This window comes from Balaenoptera acutorostrata, chromosome 5 (assembly GCF_949987535.1).
Source record: "Balaenoptera acutorostrata chromosome 5, mBalAcu1.1, whole genome shotgun sequence".
Classification (NCBI taxonomy): Eukaryota; Metazoa; Chordata; class Mammalia; order Artiodactyla; family Balaenopteridae; genus Balaenoptera; species Balaenoptera acutorostrata.
This window is the reverse complement of record NC_080068.1, coordinates 134797258-134806380: the sequence shown is the minus strand read 5'-3', so window position 1 is coordinate 134806380 and position 9123 is coordinate 134797258. Positions and strand designations below refer to the sequence as shown.

At 35.5% G+C, this 9123-nt stretch overlaps 1 pseudogene; it reads left to right on the top strand.

The window, feature by feature from the left end:
- Positions 1–782: 782 nt before the first annotated feature.
- LOC103012086 (alpha-enolase-like) lies at positions 783–1828 on the top strand (annotated as a pseudogene).
- The last annotated feature ends 7295 nt before the right edge of the window (positions 1829–9123 follow it).

Below are 9123 nucleotides of genomic sequence, written 5' to 3'. Positions count from 1 at the left end.
TGTTTTGTTTTGTTTCATTTTTTTCTTTCTTGGGAACTCTGTGAATTGATTATGTAAATACACAGCAAATTTGAAACTAAAAGTCACAAACCACGTCTTAAAATCTAGACATAATTTTCCCTGCCACGATAGGATAGAAGCACACTTTATTTTATTTTGAAATTAAGATCGGTAATTTACCAATACAATAAATTTTTCTGCAGTGGTGTGAGGGGATCTGGATAGTCAGATGAAAATTACAACTTCTGATTTTAATAAAATTACTGCTAAATTCCTTTGTGGAAGCATTACTCTCTAAAACCTTAAGCTTGGTGACTTAAAACCTCAGGCATTTATTTTTTCACAGTCCTGGAAGCTAGAAATTCAATATCAAGGTGTCAGTAGGACCATGTTTCCTCTGACGGCTTTAGGAAAAAATCCTTCCTTGCCTCCTCCTAGCTTCTGGTGGACCCTGCGACCCTTGGCATTCCTTAGCTTGTAACTGCATCACCTCAATCTCTGCCTTTGTCCTCACATAGCCTTCTTCCCTCTGTATGTCTCTTTTGATGTGTCCTCTCTTCTTATAAGGACATCAGTCACTGGATTTAGATCCCAGCCTAATCCAGTATGACTCCATCTTATATAATTACATCTGCAAAAACCCTATTTCCAAATGAGGTTACATTTTGGGGTTCTGGTTAGACATGAATCTTGGGAGGACACTATTCAATCCACTACAATTACCAGTTAAAATTTTTAGGTAAATGCATTATATTTGTAGATCAGAGGAATTATGTAAACTGAGCATGTGGAACAAGTAGAAGACTGACAAATGGATGATAGAGGTGGATGAAATGGAAAATAAATCTAAATGTAGTACTAACTTCATTTTGGGAGGGACCCTGGCTGTCTGTAAGGCTAGGTTTTTATAAAGGGTGCCCCTGTACCTCCAAATTGGTGACTTGGCTGACAACTCTGAAGTCATCTTGTCCATTCCAGCCTTCAGTGTGATCGACAGTGGTTCTCATGCTGGCAACAAGCTGGCCATGCAAGAAACTCTGATCCTCCCTGTTGGTGAAGCAAACTTCAGGGAAGCCATGCACATTGGAGAGGAGGTTAACCACAACCTGAAGAATGTCATCAAGAAGAAATATGGGAAAGGTGCCACCAATGTGGGGGATGAAGGCTGGTTTGCTCCTGAAGAATAAAGAAGCTCTGGAGTTGCTGAAGAATGAGATCAGGACAGCTGGCTACACCGATGAGGTTGTCATTGGCATGGACTTGGCTGCCTCTGAATTCTTCAGGTCAGGGAAGTATGACCAGGACTTCAAGTCTCCCAATGATCTCAGCAGGTACGCCACACCTCACCAGTTGTTCGACCTGTACAATTCCTTCATCAAGGACTACCCATTGGTGTCTATTAAAGATCTCTTTGACCAAGATGACTGGAAAGCTTGGCAGAAGTTCACTGCTAGTACAGGAATCCAGGTGGTGGGGGGGACAATCTCTCAGTGACCAGCCTGAAGCAGATTTCCAAGGCCGTGGGTGAGAAATCATGCAACTGCCTCCTGCTCAAAGTGTACCAGATCGGCTCCATGGCCAATTCTCTTCAGGTGTGCAACCTGGCTCAGTCCGATGGGTGGGGCATCATGGTGTCTTATAACTCATAACCGAAGTTATCTTCATTGCTTACCTGGTGGTGGAGCCCTGCACTGAGCAGATCAAGACTGGTACACCTTGCCTAACCCAGTGCTTGGCCAACTACAACCAGATCCTCATAATTGAAGAAGAACTGGGCAGCAAGGCTAAATCTGCTGGCAAGTAGTTCAGAAACCGGGTACCCAAGTAAGTTCTGTGCAGGTGAGCACCTGAGCCTTTCAGTCACTAGTTGGCTGGCTAGAACCCTGCTTCTGATGTTTGCACAGATAGTTCAAAGTCTCAGTTGATACATGTAGGGGCTTCTGGTAGTTAATGCCCTTCTGTTATCCCTGTGATGTTCTCTCACTGCTTCCTTAGAACTGCTTCAGAAGCCAAGTGGACCATCTGAAACCCTGTTGGAAACCTTAGCTCTGTAATCATGTCATTGACCCAAATCATAGTTTTTCTCATCTTTCTTTCCACCAACTGGAGCCATGAGAATCTACAGTGCAATCTCTGAGGTGTCCACAGGCAAGATCCTTATTGGTTTTGTGTGCAAAATAGAAAGACCTCAGTGACCAGTAAAAAGAAATTAACGTATCAAAAAGAACATTTAATAAAAGTTAATATATCAGGAAAACATTTTCATACCCCTTCATTTTATCCTATAACAATATAATATGTTCTTTTTGGTGAACAAAGAAAAATTCAAGTAAAACAATTATTTTTTTTTTTGTTTTTACAAAGTAAAATTTTTACAAAGTACTGAGAAAAGTTCAATTATGTTTTGGGATATAATGATTTTCATGCACAACTGTGAGATCTTAATTTTTTTGTTCTTTTTATTTTTTATTGTGAGTCGTAACATACAGACAGTAAGGTATATAGAACACAGTCGTACAGCTTCAGGATTTTTTTCACAAATGCCTCTGTAATCACAAACAGTTCAAGAACAGGACTTTTCCAACATTCTAAAAGTCCCTTTCGTGGCCCCCTCCAATTACAACCCCCTCTTTCTTTCTCTAAAATAACACTATCCTGAATTCTAACACAATACAGTAGTTTTGGCTGCTTTGTACTTTATCTTCATAGAATCATGTAGCATGTACTTATATGAGTCTGACTTCAGATACTTGACATAATGTTTGTATGACCCACCCCCATCTTTGAGTGGTTTTACTTTAGTTCATATATTTTCATGGCTATTTATTAATATCCCCAAATTTACATATCCCTTCAACTGCTTATGGACATTTGGGTTATTCTGAGTTTAGGCTACTATGAAGAAAGTTGCAAAACATTTAAAAAAAAATCCTTGACCATGAAGTCGTCACACATGTGCATGTATTTCTATTGTGTTATTAATTAATTAATTAATTAATTAAACTCTGTTGCTAACTCTGATACAAATCCTAGGAGTCCAGGAATGCCAAGAGTGGGGAGGTTCTGTATATTGAGTTGGGACTTGGAAAAATCTATTCCCCAGGTATCAAAGTGAACAGAATAAAAACATAGCCCTTAAAGCAACTGTCATCAGTTTTGAAACACCTCCATCCCTAAAATTAGCTTAATAAAATTAATTGATCAAAATTATCTACAAAATTATTAGTATAAGCATAATTTACCAAACAACTCAGGTAAAACTTAGTTCTATAGATAGGCCTGCATAAATGAGCAAAGATATATCACATGTTTATTGATTGTAACATTTGCTAAAATACCAAATAATAGAGCCAAAAAACCAATAACAACAGCAAAACAGAAAACAACAAAAATGTTCTGTCCTTAGTCATCCTAGTGCTTAACACTTGGTTGTAATGAAAGGAATAGCCATAATAGCAGGCTTGGTGATATGCCAGGGCCCAACAATAAGAACTCCCTCTCACTGAACCTATAATAGGTGACTGCTGAGTGCTCAACCAATTAGCAATAGAGACTGAAGTTAAACCCTTGGTAAGGCATCATCCTTTGAGCAACTTAGCTAGCCACCATAGGATAGACTGATTACATTGGATCCTTTCCATCCTGGAAGGGTAAATAATTATCCCCGTGCTGGATTGATACATATTCTGGGTAACCAAGATGACTTTAAACTTCTCCTCAGTTTAATGAAGCTTTGGACAAGTTTCTTCTAACTACAGACCACTGACCTAGCTTTTCTTAGAGCATTTACTTCAGAAACTTTCAACTGTAAATTCTTGTTTTGTTCCTTTGAAATGTATGTAAATCTGCTTCTAACCTCTTGCCAGTTTTATAGCTCAGGAAGTGTCTTTCTCAAGGACCTGGAAACCATCTCTTTGAAATGTAAACATCAAAGGAGATAACACCCCTATTTCCTAGTCTCTGAGGGAGGGTAGGAGCCTAACTTCCTGAGGCAACACTTAGCAAACACAAATAGCCTAATTAAAGAGAAAAAGCTTTGCAAACTCAGGAAAAGCTCAATGTGTTGGACGCATACCATTGATCAACCTCACCCCCAAAGTCCTCCAATACTTTTCCACTAGCTCATCCCAATGCTTGAAATCTTTCGCATATTTTATTTCAGTGGAGTTGAATTCAGTCTCCTTCCCTGTTGTAATAGTCTTGAATAAGCTCTTTTTGTCCTGCTTAACTTTGCCTGATGCAATTTTTGCTTTGACATGGGTGTGGCTAAGTGTTTTCCTTGTCTGTCTGCAGTGGCTTGGCCAGCAAGTCTACTCATGGGCTAACAAATTGATTTATTGTAATAAGATTATGAACAGTGCCTTAGAAAAGCAATCAACAATATGGTGAAGACGATGCAACATTAAGTACAGTTCCAAGAAATTCTGTGAACCTAATACTCTTAATATTCCTGATAGATAGAATACCTTTGTCTGAGTGCCCTTTCACCATTGCTCTCAGGGACACAATTGATTAATTTTTGCCTCATTGAGCAACTTTTGGCCTCTGCACTAGAGGTCCTGGTTCTGAGGGGAGGGACATGTTTACACAAGAACATATAAAGGATTCCACTAAACTTGAAATTATTGATCCAACTAAGTTATGTTGAGTCCCTCATGCCAGTAAAACAAGGAACAGAAAGAGAGTTACTATACTGGCAGGGATAACTGACCACGTTTATCATGAGGAAGTGGGGTGGCTGCGGTGTAATGGGACAGGGAGAAGTATGTCTGGAGTTAAGGAGATTCCTTAGGGTACCTCTTAGTGCTCTTATTGAGTCAAAACCTTACATGGCAACTGCAGGAAACACAATCTGACAAAGATATGGTAACCAAAGTATCAGAATTCTCAGGCATGAAAGTATGATTTATCACACTGGACAAGCACTCTTGGCTAGCTGAAGTGCTGACTCAAGTTGTGAGAAATCTAGTATGAGAAGTAGAAGAGGAATATAAAGAATATCAGCTGTGGTCAGCCTCAGGACCAACTACAGCAGCAGGGCTCCTTACCATCATCTTGTAATTTGTTGGTTTTTGTTGTTGTTTTTTTTTAAAAAAAATCGTGACCAACCTTTAAGAAGCAGTGACATTAATAGAACTGTGCATTTAATATAGGGCCTGAGGAAGACCTGAACAATGTAAAGTGAAGACATTTATTGCCATGCCCTTCCCAATACCGCAAGTAGTTCCCTATATTATGACTAGTCTCCAAATGTCAATCTCCGCATCCTGGTACCTCAGGGACACTTTCTGGAAGCACAGAAGGCTGTTTGTTCTCTGTGCACTCTTAGTTCTGGGAATGATCAGGGGATTCACATCATTCTGGGAGTTGAGGAATAAATACACAACTGCCTCTCCTCTTAAGTGAGAGAATATTAAAGTGTGATTTTATACCAGTTTTTAGAGTTTCCCCAGTGGATTAAATTCCATTAGCCCGCCATGACAGGAATGCACCTTTTATGACTGCCTTTTTTTCCTATGGTTTTCTCACGTCTCCACCAGTGACATTTGTACTCCAAAATAATTATTTGCATTCAAGTTTTTTTAATCTTAGTATCTGCTTTTAGGAAAAAACAAAATCACACATATACAATATGACTTCTGACAATTGACTGTGTAAGAAGGAAGTAATTTCTAAATCTCTATGTTATACAAAATAATAGTCATCTGTATAATTTTTTAAAGATCCTGATAGAATGATATTTCTAGATCAAATTGAATTTTCTTATCTATTTTAATTCATGAATATATATATATATATATATATATGAATGTGGGTTTAAATTGTACAAATATTATTTCTTATATAATAAAAAACTTCTGTGATAAGATAAAGGTTATCTTGATTACTTCCTTTACTTTAGTTGCCCAGAAATTTTTCAAATTTCATTCCTTAAGGATAAGCATTCACAGAGTAGTTAAGTCTTTGGTCAATTGTGTAGGATCAGAAGTGTGTCTTGGGATTAAGTTAAAGAAGTTAAAAAATATAGAATTATGACTTGCTGCTTACTAACTGACACAAGCTAGAATTTGTAGTTCAAATATGAAGGAAGAAAATAAACCAGCACAATTGGTTACGTGAGAAACACTGATTTATGGAACAAAAGTGTATTGCTTTTTAATGATAATGTTTTTGTTGTGTTCTTTAGCAAGGCGAAAATAAAGCATACTTCACTGAGTTGATAATTCCAGGTTTTCATGTATTTTTTTCATAATAAATTTCTTATATGTAATATGGCCATTAGACATGAGAATGTTTAAACCTGAATTAAAATGAATGTTCAAACTTGAATAGATTATATTATCTATGCAGTTGATGCACTTTAATGATTAAGGAAGTTCAAATGAATGCATCAGCTATTTTTTATCTAGTGTTTGTATTTTATGAATGTAAACTGTGGAGCGATTACTATAATTGTTATTAAGTTAAGAAATGATACACAAAGCCAAGGTATACCCAAAATTAAAACTATCAGAATTTTGACTGACATAAACTGAATAAAGTATGTGTGTATCTCTACATGTACATTTCACTACATTTGTTACCCAAATAAAAAAGCATTTACCAATACAAAATAAATCCACAACTATATTATGTCTTAGGAAGGTTTAGATATTCACTAGCCCATAATTCAATGTATATTTAACACTGTGAAATGGTTGTTATTTTAGAACCAACTTTTCAACAATTTCTTCATGCTTGCATTAAAAATTCACCAAATTAAATGTTTCTAAATGTCTAATAGCAGGGATATGCCTGTTTGATATAATGGATATAATAAATATTTATTATAGGTCTAAAGAATTATACTATCTATGAAATGCTATCATAGAAAAACATGTTATTCACTTCACGTAAACAGACATTTTAAAAATGGGAATCCGATTTTTTAAAATATTAGTATAATTTCTAACAAACCCCAGAGACCAAATGGATAACTCCATCTTGGCCCTTATGTACTTTTCTCCCCAGACCTTCAGAGACCTCTTTGATTATTAGCATAACATTTTCTCACCTCTTAGGCTCTGTATGTGCTTCAATAGTCTCATTTACATTTGGCTTACTCACTCAGCAATACTGCAGAACTTGTTTCATAGAAGGAAATAAGCTATACATGGACAGGAAGATTAAGCAATAGCTCGAGATTTACATTTTTTTTAAATCCCTATTTTCATTTCTATCAACATCCTTCTGGGACTTAGCTCTATTCCTTTATTTGTTGTTTATGTTAGCCTACATTTCTCCACTTATCTTTACTCCTTTTCCTTTTTCTTTTCTAAATAGTAGTAAAGACGGCAATCTCTTTTATCTTGTTTACTTTCTTTTAAAGTCCTTTGTTCCATCATAACAATATTTACCCATCCTAACAATATTTACCTACAGACAGCCTATCATCTGAATTATTTTTGCTAACATCTTAGAATGGCAGTATGTCAGGTAGGCTCACTAAGACACCGGAGTATAGTATAACTGAATACTAATTATAGTTGGGAAAGATCATGCAATTTGTTTACTTGGGTCTGCAAACACTTGAGGGTGCTGTGGAAAGTTAGAGCATTGATGTTCAAATCATTTCAAATAACTTCAGACTACCTCCTGGCACTCATTTTCTGTTTTGTCCTTTACAGAAGTTTTAATTAGGTGGATCAAAGTTGGTTCTCAAATCATAAACAAGGAAAAAATGAAAAAGTCAGCATGGATTTTTATATAAACAAGGGCTGAATGATTCAGATTAGAAGGGGAAAAAAGGAACTAAAAGATGTAGTTTAGATTTAAAATAATTTTAATGTAATCGAATTAAGATATGCAAATATACTTTGAAAAATGTCTGATGAAAGTACATCTAAAAGCAGATCCTGAATCACAGCAGGGTCATTAGTACAATAGAAAAGTCAATGAGAAAATTAATTATAACTGTAAATCCATAGTTTATAGTAGGTCTAAAGAAGTATTTCCTTCATGTATACAAGACTGAACTGCTTTTTAAGCTGGTGGGCAATGGCTTAGAGAAAGCTCATTAAGCTGTTTAATTTTATTCTGTGTCCCTGCCTCAGTTGGATGACAATTTAATTATAAATATGATGTATGAAATCAATAGATACATATTAAAAGTAAATTTGTGTCTTTTCAAGTATAATTTATATAACCAGTTAGATAGATGGTGATAAATACACAGAGAATATTTAATAGCTGTGTCTACCTATGGAAAATTCAAGTAAAGATTATATTTTATATGCTAGAAAATAGGGAAGTATAGGGATAATGATAGGGAGATACCATTATGCCTACTACAATTGTTCAGTTGAACCCAATTTTCTATCACTTTCTTTTACAAAGTTGTTGCTATGTGAACTGAATTCTAATGATCAAATATTTTTATAAATACTTGCAGGGGAATTTACAGTGATTTTGAATACCACAAAGAAAAAGATAATGTAACATATTTTAAAAATAAGTGTTGAATTCTGATACAGCACAGCATCAGAATCTTGTATTGTTTTGGCCTTTCACTGAGAGGTTACCTAAGGGATTATGGCATGTGATCTTTTCAAACAAAATCAATTGTCATCAAAAGTTCTATTTTGCATATTTCTTTTTGAACACTTCAGTTTTCATGAGTAAAATATGCAGGTACAATGTGTAAATAATAAAACTAGAGACATGAAAACCCTAAGCCTTTCTATTTGTCTAGTGGTAGAAAATATAAATTGCTACTGAAAAGAAATTTTAGCCATGTCTGTAAAATTCCATAAAAGCAACTAAAGGCACTTTTGGGGGAAAAAAATGTATTTAATTATCATGATCTAAAATTTAAAACACTTGAAGTTCCCCTTATATTTAGCTGATTAATACATCTTTATAATTTACTTATGAACTCTGATTCAAGACTGAGTCATAGTGCTTACTTTTTTTCTTACAGTGTACTTTATTTAGTTTTACCTCACTTGAAATAATAGAGGTTAGAGACACAATGAAATTATGCCTGGAGATCTGTTTGCTTGCAACAAAAGCATAATCAGTACATTTAGGTGTTGTGAACTTAACATATTTTTCTGACTTGAAAATTTAGATTGCTTATTTTTC